Genomic DNA, 14,031 nt, shown 5'->3' with positions numbered 1-14,031 from the left:
ATAATAAAATAGATTATGATCAAATCCATTATTCAGGAAGCTGAATTAACATCTTGATATTAATTAGAAAGGATTTTCAGATCTGCTAAACAAGAAGATTGACTTAAGACACATTGTATATTAAAGACTGTCAGAATCTGAAGCAAAGCAACAGGCTGTATACAGTATATGCAAAATCCTATTTCCAGTGCTGTTGCTGATGTTTTTGCTCTCTTTCTAGTGTTAAGGTATTTGCTAAACAATAGCATGTTTAGCCATTTCATATTTTAATAGTTATTGGAAAAGTTACAGCACTACATGCTCATAGAGTGATTTTGAGAAATGTAGTTCAAAGGTTAACTTTTCCTACCACTGGTAATAATCAATCAGTATTTATTTATTATTGGATATCAGAAGCACTTTAAATTTGTTACTAACCAATTGTGTAATGCAAGATTTGTGGACACTTTCAAGGTCTTTTCAGAGTTAGTTGCCTTCCTCCCTTGGTTAAAGGAGTTGCCAAAGCTAATTGTAGACTAGATTCATTGAATCAAGGGGACCAACATTCGTGTTGATTTACCAACTCATGTCCATTCAGTAAATCCAATCTCACTAGGGTTTATGACAGGATTTAGCCCTTTAATCCAACTTTCAGTTTTGTCTCAAATTTCTAAACCTTCTTGGGGGAAAAAATCTGAGAGCTGAATCACTAAAGTTAAATAAAATGGCTTTAGGATTTTTGATTCATCACATTCCTCAACACATTACTTCATAATCACTTTTGCTCTAATTTGAATGTCTCTTTTGTCTGAGGAGAATCCCAGATCTTCAATTAATCTATATTGCTGGGAGAGAAAGTACTGTACCTATTTGCATGTCTTAAACAATTTAAATGAACATAACTGATTTGCTGAGAGGCAGGCTGGCATAGTGGATAGAATGTTGGACTAGGACATATGGAAACTCACTGGAGAGTGGCAATAGTAAACCATTCCTTGAAAAGTTCGTGTACTTTGAAAACTGTGCTAGAGTCTCTACAATTCAGAAGCACCCTGACAGCACATGATAAGGGACTTACTAACTTGAAGGAAAAATAAAGATGTGAATGCAAGGTTGAAGCCTAAGATGAAAGGCTGTACAGATATCTATTCAAACATGTGCTCAGTGGAACCTTCTTGCAGATAGGGAAGGATAGGACTAAACAGGTATGCCTTAAGACTCAGAATAAATGAACTTGTTTTTGTGTAAATATAGATTGTAACATAGTTATCAGTGTTATGTAAGTGACTATCATAAAGCTTCAAAGCTGCCTGTCATGAATGGAGGAAATGCGTACACTTTAAAGCGGTTGCTTTTATCTGAATTCATGCCAGTTCAAAAAATAAAAATAAATACTTCAATTTACATTGTAATCAGGCCTGAAATAAGGAACTGCAAGGCCATAGTTTGACCAGATAACTTTAAAAATAAACCCTCCACATCTCTTTTTTAAAAACAAGGATTCACAACTGTAAAAAACATGCCAATCTCTGCTTTTTTGCTGTGGTACTCACCATCTATTAATCTATCCTTAATTACAGAATATCAGCCTTATTAAATTGGTGCATAAAATTATATAACAGAACAGCAGGGTACGGGGGGAATTGTTGCATTTTCAGAATAAAACCTGCACAGTCTTATGCATTAGAATGGTGTACCTATGACTGTTCTGATGCTGTTAGACTGCATTTCCCAGCATCCCTCATAACTGGCTATGTTAGCTGTGCCTTGTGTGTACTGGAGTCCAATGACATCAAAAGGGCCATTGAGTCCCTGTTTCTGATGTACAGGGTGGTACACGTTTTCTTGGAAATGAATACATTGTACTTCACATGGACAGCAAAGGGTGAGTGAATTGTTATTCCTGCATTTTTCTTGCAAGGGTGGAGAAAAGTATTTATCTGTTTTTCTGGCTTTTATGGCTTGTCCAGGATATCGCTCGCCTTGACTAGAATTAGGGAGTCATTTGCAGCTCTGCCTCAGGCAGCAAAGTATATTGAGGGGACTTCATTTGTGCAGTCTAGTCTGCTCCTTGTACAATTTTCAGCTGAAAAAGATCTTTTAAGTTAACTTACTGTGGGCTGTTTAGGGTTTCAGCTTTTACGTAGTGAGATACTTAATTGCTGTTTTTTATGTTTGCTTCTAGTACTGTATACTTTGTGTTTTAAATTTTTACTGTTAAGATTTTTGTCATGGATATCTATACTATTTTATGAGGAAGCAGTACATTTTAAGAACAAAACAGGTAAGTATTAGCATTGCTAGGTTCCATTCTTTAGCCCTATTTGATTCTCTGGCTATCTCGTTTGCACTGAACCATTCTGTACCTCATATGTATTTTATTATCACTATTATTGTATTGTATTCTGAGCATAGATTGAACTGATTAAATGAACATTTATAATTTAGTGCATGAATTGCTTCTTGCTATTATTCAGTTGAATTTAATTAAAACTGCAATTACATAAATGCTTGGCTGAGACAGTGTTGCAGGAACAAGTGTCTCTTGGTGTTGGTAGATGTGCACAAATTAATGTGCTGAATGTGCTGCTGATTTATTTACATCGTTTCCTACGTCTCTGATCTGTTTTAAGGGATTGAAGAAATTTGTTTAAAGGGCATCTATTTTGGAACTCATGAAGCTCATCTCCATCAGCTATGGGCAAATTGTGGCTCTCCAAATGTTGCTGAAACTGTAACTCCAATTAGCCTTTGCTAACACCACTAATAGTCAGGGATGATGGAGACTACAGTCTAAAAATCATGCAGAGGGCTACAATTTACTCACCGTGACATCTTCCTGAACAACTGTGCATTTTCAGCAGTGTCCCAAATCCTACTGCTGACCACCATGTATGAAAGGGCAAGCATGCAGTTGGGTTTGGTTCCTTACATTACAATCATACACGTGATTGTGCAGTCAATTGAAGACTAAAAAAATATGCAGGAAGCTGTCTTGGACTCTATCTCTTTAGCTGACATCCTGTTCTTTAGCATAGTAAGTTGCAATGAGCACTTTGTCTGTTCAGTCTGTATGCAGAACATATCACAGGGAACACAAGACTAGATTCAGATGACGGAGAAATGAAAATTGGTGGAAGAAAGATCAACAATTTAAGATATGCTGATGACACCATCTTATTGATAGAAAGCAGCAATTACCTGAAATGACTTTTAGTGAAAGTCAAAGAAATGCCCAAGTAGGAGCACTAAGAAGAGCAAAATCATGACTACAGAAGAAGTGCAGTACACAACTTTAGGGTTAACAATGAAGAAACTGAAATAGTTAGGGATCTTGTATACCTTGGTTTAATCATCAATCCAAATGGAGACAGCAACCAAGAAACCAGAAGAAGATGGAGACTAGGAAGGGCAGCAATGAAGGAACTGGAAAATATATTCTAGTGTAAGGCTATGTCACTGGTGAAGACCAAGATCAACCATATTATTTCCAATCACAATGTACATGAAAGCTGGACAGCAAAGGAAGTTGACAGGAAAAAAATGTTTTGTTCAAAATGTGGTGTTGAAGGAGAGCTTTGTGGGTACCCTGGACTGCCAGAAAGAGAAACAAGTGGGTCCTAGATCAAATCAAGTCTGAACTAACTCTGGACGGGAAAATGTTGAAACTGAAGCTGCCCTACTTTGGGCACGTCATGAAAAGGCAGGATTCTTTATGAAAAATAATGGTGCTCGGAAAGGTGGAAGGCAGCAGGAAAAGAGGAAGACCAAGTATGAGATTGATTGACTTCCTAAAGGAACCACAGGCTTGAGTTTGCAAGAACTGAACAGGGCTGCTGAGGACAGGACATTTTGAAAATCGCCATAAGGGCCACCATATGTTGGGGGGGGGCGACATAACAGCAATAGGGTAGGCCCATTGAATCAATGGGAATTTGCTCAGTCAGCTACTCTGTTAGTTGCAATTATTCATTGGGCCTGCTGTAGTTGTGACTCACTATACCAAGCATCAGGATGTCAGACTTTGTGTGGCATTTTTTAAAAATAAGATGTATGCGTATGTGTGTAGATAAGACATATTTGCACTGTTACGAAATATGTGTTATATATTATGTCTGTACGTAATACACATGGCTACAGCAGCAGCACATGACATAGCATAATATCCAACATATTAGGACCAACCAGCACATCAGAAGATGGAGAGCCAGCAAAGGGGAGCCTAAATGTTAATATGTGGGAGGTGGGCTAGAGAGACCTGCATAAGAAAGGGGAGGAGGGCACTTATATATCCATAAATAGAATAAGACCCCAGCTCAGAATTTTCCAGGAGCTTATTTTCCGAGCACCAGAGAGGCAACTAGAAGTCAACAGACCAGTTGTAGCAGTTTTCGTCTCCATAGACGCCGGTCTTTTGTAATAGCCTGTTCAAGACCAGCCTGTTATACATTTCAATAGGGACAGCTCACTGTTGCTCAGACTGTTCCCCCCTCCTTACTGTGAAGATTGCAGTTAAGCTCTGAGGGAGCAGGAAAATCTCGAGAGGTGGTTGATGATGTCATTGTTCCTGCTAATCAAAATGCCTCAAGGCAGAGTTGCTGCTGCACTTCAGAAGTGATAAAGGCAAAACAACAGAGGGTCCCCCTCTAAGCTTCTCCACCAAAGGGAGACAAAGGGGAAAGCTTTCTGTTTTCATTTGTGTGTCCTGGTGGTTTTCAAACAAGTAGCTATGCTGGTTTGTGTAGCATGTATAATGAAAACAAAATGAAAGACTATTGGGACATTTCCAAAGACTAACATATCTATTTCAAGAAGAGCATTTGTTGATGACAGCACATTTCTTCCAACACTGTTGGTAGATAGTCACCACAGACTTTTCCTTAAATGAGACCCTCTGCTCTCCACACATTGTTTTGATCTACCTTTTCTATCTGAGTGACCTCCAGTGTTGAACTGCAACTCCCAAAATCCTTGTCCAGGATGACTGTTGAGGCTTATGAAGAGAGTAGTCTCATTCATCTCAGGCCCAGGGGATTGAGAAAGGCCAGCTTATTTATTTATTTGTTTTTTAATTTTTTTACTCTACATTTCTTCTTAAAAGGACCCAAGGTGTCTTCATGATAGGAACAATGATACAGAACAATGAGTGTGATCAGATAACAGGTCACAGAATTATGTGACAATGGGCAGGGAAAGCCACACTGAAAAAAAATCATTTTGGTAATTTGCATCTGTCAAAGACTAATTATAGACAAATTAGTTTGGTAAAGATTCTACAACTCTTTCCTTAGGAATTCCAAAAGACCATTAAACACCTATTGTGGAAAGTTTGCATTTTTATATCTCGTTTTCATGTGTATTTTTTGCCTGAAAAAACAGGAAATCTTCAAAATAATAAATTCACTGACAATGTTTGACAGTTATTAACCTGACCAATCCAGTTGATTTCTGTTTCTTTCTATGCCTTTTCCATGTGTTCAGGTGCAAAGTCATACAATATGACTGTAGTTTTGCCAGTTGCTAATTCTTCCCCGAATTATTTATATTCCATTTGTATTGACTACGATGGGATGACTGGAAGAGCCTCAGTTTGTATTTAAAATGACACACTCCCTGTGTTATAATACGGTGTTGTATACTGGGTAGGTTCAAACTCTCCTTTGGCCATGGAAACTCACTGGGGGTATGGAACTGGTAAAACCACCCCTTAAATATCTTATTTATCTTTATTTTGTATGTGCATTATGTGCCATTAAGTTGGAACCAACTTATAGTGACCTTAACAGGCTTTTCAATGTAAGTGAGATATTTAAGGATTGGATGAGCAGGAATTTGAACCCTGTTCTCCAGAGTCCTAGTTTGTGACTCTATCCAGGACACCACACGGAGTTGTTCTTATTAAGGTCCCAGTAAATCAGTTCTGAATGGATGGCACTTAACCACAACTCCCTGTGTTAAGCATTCTGATGGCACAATAAGCTTATCAATAGCTTTTGTTTGCTTTCTGATCACTGTGAAAGAATTCTACCACAGCCTTCAGGAACACATCTACCACAATGGCTTTGCCTTCAGGTAATGCCTGATTAGAGTCCAGAATTTGATAAAAGAGTGTTAATGTTTCTTAACGTCTGTGGGTGGTTACCTGCATGGATGGGGCCCAGGATAAGGGCTTGGCAAAACTATATTTGAGAATTAGGAGCTGACAGTTTAAGGCAAAGAGGGGGTGGGCAGTGTTCTCCTAGAAGGTGCTTTTATTGTTTAGTTGCCCTGCCTCTAACATGGAATTTCACTGGGCATGAAACATTATTGCTGAGCTTGAAAACATTCCCTTTGTGGGTGCTGTAGCTCACATCATGGCTGACTAGATGTTTCTGAGATCTGCTCTAGAAACTAACTTTTTAAACTTCAGCATCACTGTCTTTAATTTATAGCCCTCCTATGTTTTCCAATTGTCTCTCACCCCTTTTTTTAAAGTAAGAAGAGCATCTATTAAAGGTGAAGGAAGGAATAGCTGCACAATGACTTCATTGGTTAATACTAGGAGTGATCTGCCCAAAACATTCCCACAGATCAAGCACTGACAGTCCACCAAAGATGTGAGAAACGTTAGGTGCAAAGTCCTTTTCTGGGAATCTGTGGCAGAACAGAGCATCTTTTTTCCCCTTTGTTTATATTCTTTTTGCAAATGTAGAACTTGGGAAGTTGTGTGTGTATTTTTTAAAATCCAAAATCCACAAGTGTTGCTTGCTTGAGGATTTTATATTTTGTTTTCTTTCTATGGATAAATACGACCATGTATGTTTATATATGTGTATTTTAAAAAACATTTATTCCCTTTACTTGTTATAGGCCTTATGTTGAAGGAGAATCTTGTCAGTGCAACAACATGTTCAAACATTGTCACTGTGCAAAGAGTGTGGGTTTTCTTCCAGATTTTACTACCTGTACAAAGGCGTGCAAGTGATGCAATCCTTCATGACTATGTGGATGGGACTTTCTGCTTAGTACAAACTGTATAGGATATTGGCCATGGTGTTTAATACAAGATTTGCTTTTGTTACTTGTTCCAGTGGATAAAAAAAGGAACTCATTGTGTGATGTTACCTTTTTGTTAGTTCTTAAAAGTTTTTTAAAAAGGTAAGAGAAAGGCATAATAATTCAGAAGATCATGTGAATGTGTCTCTAAAAATGTCCTTCAAAACCTTGGACATAACTAGTACATTTACTTTTCGAATAGTAGTTCTGTTACTCCTTGTGTTACTTTTGAAATGTAACTTCCTTATACCCTCATTACGGGAAAAAAAAGTAGTATGGCTTGTTAGAGGCATTTACTTTATTTCTGTCCCCCTCTGCCCCCACAGAAGTCACTGTGTTGATCCACAGATTAAAAGAAAATCCATAGGTGGGCAATATCTTTATTAGGTAAACATGCAGGTATCATGTGACCTCTGGCAAAGCTCACTGGCAAGAAGATGTCAATATAGGGATTTCACTTATCTGTGAACTCTCTAGCCCTATCCACTGCCTTGTTTGCTGAGAAGAGGTTCCTGCTTATGTATAGGCTCTTCATATGGGTAAGAACCATGATTTTTCTAGGCTTCTGGCTTGCGTGGAAAGCTTACATGTGAGCAGGAACTTAGCTGCAAACATGGTGCTTTTCACTTGGGGAACATGAGCACAGAGAAAGGGAGTGACTAGGCAAGCTGACATGAGAGATACAGTCATGGCCAAAAATACTGGCACCCCTGCAATTCTGTCAGAAAATGCAAGCCTTCTCTCAGAAAATTGTTGCAGTTGCAAATGTTTTGGTACTCACTTGTTCATTTCTTTGGTTTGCATTGGAACAACACACAAAAAAAAACAGAGACGAAAAGTCAAATCTGATATAATCCCACACAGAAGCCCAAAAATGCAAAGGCCAAAATTATTGGCACCTTGTCTAAATTGTTAGAAATAATCGCTTTTCAAACATGTGATGCTCCTTTAATTTGTATTTAGACATACCAGTCGCAAGTAAGAGGTGTGGGCGATATAGTAATCACACTGGCAATCAGTTAAGATGGAGAAATGTTGACTCAACCTTTGTGTTGTGTGTGACACTGAGCATGGAGAAAAGAATGAAGTATAAAGAGTTGTCTGTGGATTTGAGAGAAGAAAAATTGTGGAAAAACATCGACAATCTCAAGGCTGCATCTCCAGAAATCTTAATGTTCTTATGTCCACTGTGCACAACATCATCAAAAGGTTTACAGCCCATGGCACTGTAGCTCACCTCCCTGGATGTGGACAGAAGAGCAAAATGACTGAAAAATTACAATGAAGGGTTGTTCGAATGATGGATACAGAACCCAGATTAACTTCCCAACAAATTCAAGCTGATCTGCAGACACAGGTACAACAGTGTCAGCTCGCACTCTCCGTCACCATCTGAATGAAAAGGAATGCTATGGTAGGAGACCCAGGAGGACCTCACTGCTGACACAAAGGCATAAAAAAGCAAGACGGGAGTATGCCAAAACTTATGTGACAAAACCACAGTCCTTCTGGGAGAACGTACTGTGGACAGATGAGACAAAAGTAGAGCTTTTTGGTAAAGGACATCATGGCACTGTTTATAGAAAAAGAAATGAGGCATTCAAAGAAAAGAATACAGTCCCTACAATCAAACATGGTGGAGGTTCAAGTATGTTTTGGGGTTGCTTTGCTGCTTCTGGCACTGGATGCCTTGACTGTGTGAACGATATCATGAAATCTGATAATTACCAAAGAATGTTGGGGTGCAATGTAGTGGCCAGTGTCAGAAAGCTCTACCAGAGGTCATGGGTCTTCTAACAAGACAATGACCTGAAACAAACTTCAAAAAGCACTCAGAAATGGTTACAAACAAGGCGCTGGAGAGTTCTGAAATGGCCAGCAATGAGTGTAGATCTGAATCCCATAGAACACCTGTGGAGAGATCTCAAAACAGCAGTTGGAAGAAGGCATCCTTCAAATCTGAAGGCTCTGGAGCAGTTTGCAAAAGAAGAGTGTATCCAAAATTCCAGTAGAGAGGTGTAAGAAACTCATTCGTGGTTATAGGAAGCAATTGATTTCAGTTATTTTTTCCAAAGTAAGTGCTACCAAATATTAAGGGTGCCAATAATTTTGGCCAGTGTGTTTTTGGGTTTCTGTGTGGGATTGTATCAGATTTGACTTTTCTTCTGGTGTTTTTTTTTTGTGTTGTTCCAATGCAAACCAAAGAAATGAACATGTGAGTACCAAAACATTTGCAACCGCAACATTATTTTGGGAGAAGGGTTGCATTTTTTGACAGAATTGCAAGGGTGCCAGTATTTTCAGCCAGGACTGTAAAAGCAAGGGAAGTGATATATTTTGATTAAAGACCTCTTGAGATTGATTTTTATTCCAGATTTTTTGTGGCCTACTACAGCCAGCCAAATGCCTCCTCTCTACACATTCTCTAGTTGATGGCCATCTCGCCTGATGAAGGGTTCCCGAGAACCCAAAAGCTTGCAGATTTTGTGCATGTACGTATAGTTGACCCTGATAAAGGTATTGCCCACCTATAGATTCTGGGTTTTGTGTTTAAATTAATTGTGATCCATTACTTCCAGATTCCAAGCAAGTATTGCAAAGATACCTTAGGTCTTCTTTACACTTTCATCTAAGAGAAATACTGTAAAGCCAAGTACCGCCACCTCTGGAATGTCTCACCCCTTCTTAAGGAAGTCAGAAGCATGTTAGAAGGAAGGCGTGTCTGTTACCTCAAGAAGAGAACTCAGCAGAAATCAGGATTCAACAGATATTGCAACATGTGCCCTGTTTGCAAGCTGAGGCCCTATAATTATTATTCCCTACTGATTGTTTGGCCTTGACTTTCTGTCTTAAGAAAAATAAACATTCTTTTGTGTCTCTGTGCAGATGTGAACTTTGTGATGCAACACATTTGTATCAGAGAATCTTTGGGAAAATAGTTATGCTCAATATGTCACTAATGTGACTTTACCAAGCTGCAGCTTAGGTTTGACATTTCATATGAGCTAATTAATTCATGTTTAAATCCATTTTAACTTAAATGCAACTTTTACTTTTATTTTGATCAACATGTAAGAGTGACAGATCCAGTCAAGAATGATGAAGACGGTAGCTCTGGCATCTTGTTTTTTCCTCTTAATTATACTGTCCGTGTCACTGCTTGTTGTGCTACATTATTAGCATTTTAATAATAACAGCCTTTGAAGTTCTGTTGTTCCAAGCAGATTTTTGGGAAAGGCTTATTTACACATCTGGAGTAGACGAGCAAGATAGGTGAAAAAGAAAGAGAGGTGTCATTCTGGATAAGCAGACAGCAACTCTGGTGGTAGACGACAAGCCCAGTCATGTTTAATATTGTTTCATGCTGGTTTTAGGTAGAATCCCTTTGAGATGACTGCATTATTGTGGTCACCTTTGCATTCATAAGCATGATTCATCATGGATTTATGCTGAGGCAATTTTGAAGGGAATCAATCCCTGTTTAAGAAACATTTCTTCAAACTTTTTCCAGATAGTCTTCTACTGCCTCTTTCCATTATGCTTTCTTGTTCATGATGTCACAAACCTGAGAAAATTTGATCACTCCACCCCTTTTTACACAGAGGACACATTCACACATCATGATAAGCCATAAGTTTTATTAAACCACTGGTTGTATTGGCTGGGGCTTCTGAGAGTTGTAGTCTACACATGCAACTATGCCTTCTTCCATATGAGCCTGCCGTCCTCTAAGATCAGGCCAGGAGGCCGTTCTGAAGGTGCCATCCCTGAAAGAGGTGAAGGGGATGGCATGTTGAAATAGGGCCTTCTCGGCTGTTGCCCCTCAACTTTGGAACACCCTCCCTATAGAGATCCGCCTGGCTCTGGCACTTTTGGCTTTTCGGCGCCAGGCAAAGGCCTTTATGTTTAGCCAACATTTTAATTAAATAGTATCCTTTAGCTGGCCGTATGAACAGCAGGAGTTATTAATGATAAATTGGCTGTTTTAATATTGGGTATTATTATAATATTGGGTATTATTTAATGCTTTTTAATGTGGTTCTAAAGTTTTAATATTGCTGTATGCCTCTCAGAGATCATTGGTAATGGCGCAGCTAAAAAAATCTTGTAAATAAATCAGTAAGTAAATAAATAAACAAACAACTTTTCCAAGCTTTCATTAACCATGGTTTCTTGCTGAAGCTGTCAGTTATGTGGCAGGCAGTCACATGAATGATGGCTTTTCTTCTTTGTGTTTGAATTTTATCTTTTCTGTCCATTTCGTCAGCTTCTTTTTCAAGGGAGGCAGTTGAGCAAAATAAGCCATGGACAAGCCATAGTTGCAGATTTAGATGCCATGACAAGCCAGGATTTAAATAAGGCAGAATTTGTAAGTCAATGATTCTGTGATATATGAACACTGTGCCTTTCATATTCTGATTAAAACTGCCTCTGTGCTCAGTGCCTCAGGGGGAGATTGCTGCCAACAGTGCACTGTAGATTATTTCTTCTGTTATGTGTACAGAATCACAGAATAATGGGGTTGGAAGCTACCTATAAGGCCATTGAGTCCAACCTCCTGCTCAATGCAGAAACACAAATCAAAGTATACCTGACAGAGGGTTGTCTCATTTTCTGTTGAATGCCTCCAGCATTGCCACACCCATTGCCTCCCCAGGTAATTGGTTCCACAGTCATACTGCTGTAGCAGGTAGGATGTTTTTCCTGATATTCAACCAAAATCCAGCTTCCTGTGATGTTGAGTCAATTATTATGTGTCCTGCACTCTAGGATGATTGACAACAGATCCTGCCCCTCCTCTGTATGACAATATTTCAAATATTAGAAGAGTGCTATCTTATCTACCCCCCCCCCAGTCTTCTTTTTTCAAGGCTAGATATGCCCAGTTCTTTCTCTCTCACAGGATTTGGAGGCAATATTTATGTTAATGCAGCCTAAAGTCAACAATAATCCCAAGATCCTTTTCACATATAGTATTACTGAGCCAAGTATCCCCAATCTTGCAACTGTGTGTTTGGTTTCTTTTTCTTAGATGTAGAACTTTGAACTTATCCCTGCTAAATTTCATTCTGTTATTTTCAGAATGATAGGCTTGAGCCTATCAATATCTTTTTGAATTCTGTTTCTGGCTTCCAGGACATTCCACCCAATTTTGTGTCATCTGCAACCTGGAAAATAATTCCCTTCATCCAAGTCATTAATAAAAATTTTGAAGAGCACCAGGTCTAGGACTGACCCTTGTGATACCCCACTTGTTGTCTCTTCCCAGTTTGAGAAGAAGCCATTGATAATTACTCTCTGAGTACAATTCTGTAGTCAACAGTGCATCCACTTGATAGTTGTGTCATCCAGTCCACAGCCAGTTCGCTTCCTAATCAGAACACCATGGGGCACTTTGCCAACAGTTTTGCTGAAGTCAAGATATATTAAATTTACAGCATTCTCACCATCTACCCAGTCAAAAAATGAAATAGAAGTAGTTAGGGAAGATTTGTTCCTGACAAATCCATGTTGGTGTCTGATTAATGCTGCATTGTTTTCAAGATGGTTGCAGAGTGGCAGCTTTATAATCTGCTGTAGAATTTTTCACTGGGATTGAGATTAGGCTAACTGGTCTGTAGTTCCCAAATTCCTCCTTTTCACTCTTTTTGAAGAAAGGGACAACATTAATCCTCCTTGAATCATCTGGCATTTCACACATCCTCTATGATTTCAAGAAAATAATAGACAATGTTTCTGAGGGTTCTTCAGCCAGTTCCTTCAGTACTCCTGGATGCAGTTCATCTGGCCCTGGAGATCTGAACTTGTTCAGAGTAATGGATTTTCCTTGATTATTTGTTTATTGATCTCAAGCTGCAAACCTGTTCCCTCCCCTTATACCTCACATTTTCCTGGAGAGTCATAGATTGTCTTTTGGGAGGGAAAACTGAGCTAAGAATTGAGCATGTCTGCTTTTTCTCTGTCATCTGTTATCATTTTTCTATCCCCTCTGAGTAACTGAGCTACTATTTCTTTTCTCTGTCTTTTGCTATGCATGTATCTGAAGAATGCTTTTTTGTTGCTTTTAGTGTCTCTTGCTAACCTCAGTTCATTCTCAGCTTTTGCTTTTCTAACACCATTCCTGCAATTGTTTGCTACCTGTTTGTACTCTTCCTTTGTGGCTTAATCTTCCTTCCACTTCCTTTATGTGTCCTTTATCAATTTTCAGGCCCTTTCTGAGATTTTTGTGAAGTCACACTGGTCTTTTGTTGTTGTTGTTTGCTTTTTTTCTTGTTGGAATTGTTTAAAGTTACACCTTAAAATTTTCCTTTTTAAGAAATTCCCACCATCTTGGATTCCTTTTCTAATTAGGAACTCCTGCCATGGAACCTTACTTAGCATTATCCTGAGTTTATTAAAATTGGCTGTCCTTAAATCCAGTGCATATATGTGGTTACATTCTTCTTTTGTTTCCTCTCAAATAAAGAACTTGGGTAGAACATGGTCATCCAGAGTTCCCTTTAATGCCACTTCATCCACTCTGTCATTTCTCTTGGTTAGAATCAAGTCCCAGATAGCTAATCCTGTTTCTTTCCCCACTTTTTAAGGAGAAAATGATCAGCCACACAAGCCAGGAATTTCTTGGAAGGGCCATGTTTGGCAGAATTTGCCTCCCAACAGATATCAGGATAATTGAAGCCTCCTGTTACTATAAAGTGTCTCTTTGAAATTCTTGCAGTTTGTTTTTCAAAGGCTTCATTCTCATCTTCTCCTTTACTGGGCAGTCAGTAGTAGATTTTAACTACCATGTTCCTTTTATTTTTCATCCCAGTTATATTGATCCAAATACTCATGGTGGGACAACCAAGATCATCCTCCTGTATTTCTGTGCAGTATATGTATTTTTGACATATAATGCAACTCCACCTCCTTTTATATTCTTTCTTTCTTTCTGGACAATTTATATCCTTCAATTGCTGTATTCCAATCTTGGGAGTCATGACAACACATTTCAGTTATCTCTGTAAAGTCGTATTT

At 38.7% G+C, this 14,031-nt stretch overlaps 1 long non-coding RNA gene across 4 annotated transcripts in view; it reads left to right on the top strand.

Moving 5' to 3' along the window:
- LOC140704928 (uncharacterized) overlaps positions 1 to 14,031 on the top strand; it is a 170,899-nt gene that overhangs the window by 17,733 nt on the left and 139,135 nt on the right. For 2 of the 4 annotated variants that reach the window (XR_012084419.2, XR_012084420.2), the window contains exon 1: positions 1,749 to 1,864. The exons of the other annotated variants lie outside the window; for them this stretch is intronic. This is a non-coding gene — a long non-coding RNA (uncharacterized LOC140704928). Of the gene's footprint in view, positions 1 to 1,748; positions 1,865 to 14,031 lie in introns of those variants that run through there. 4 annotated transcript variants of the gene reach the window in all.

Source organism: Pogona vitticeps, chromosome 2 (genome assembly GCF_051106095.1).
Source record: "Pogona vitticeps strain Pit_001003342236 chromosome 2, PviZW2.1, whole genome shotgun sequence".
Taxonomy (NCBI): domain Eukaryota; kingdom Metazoa; phylum Chordata; class Lepidosauria; order Squamata; family Agamidae; genus Pogona; species Pogona vitticeps.
Note: the sequence above shows the minus strand (reverse complement) of the source record. Positions and strands in the feature narration are given on the sequence as shown.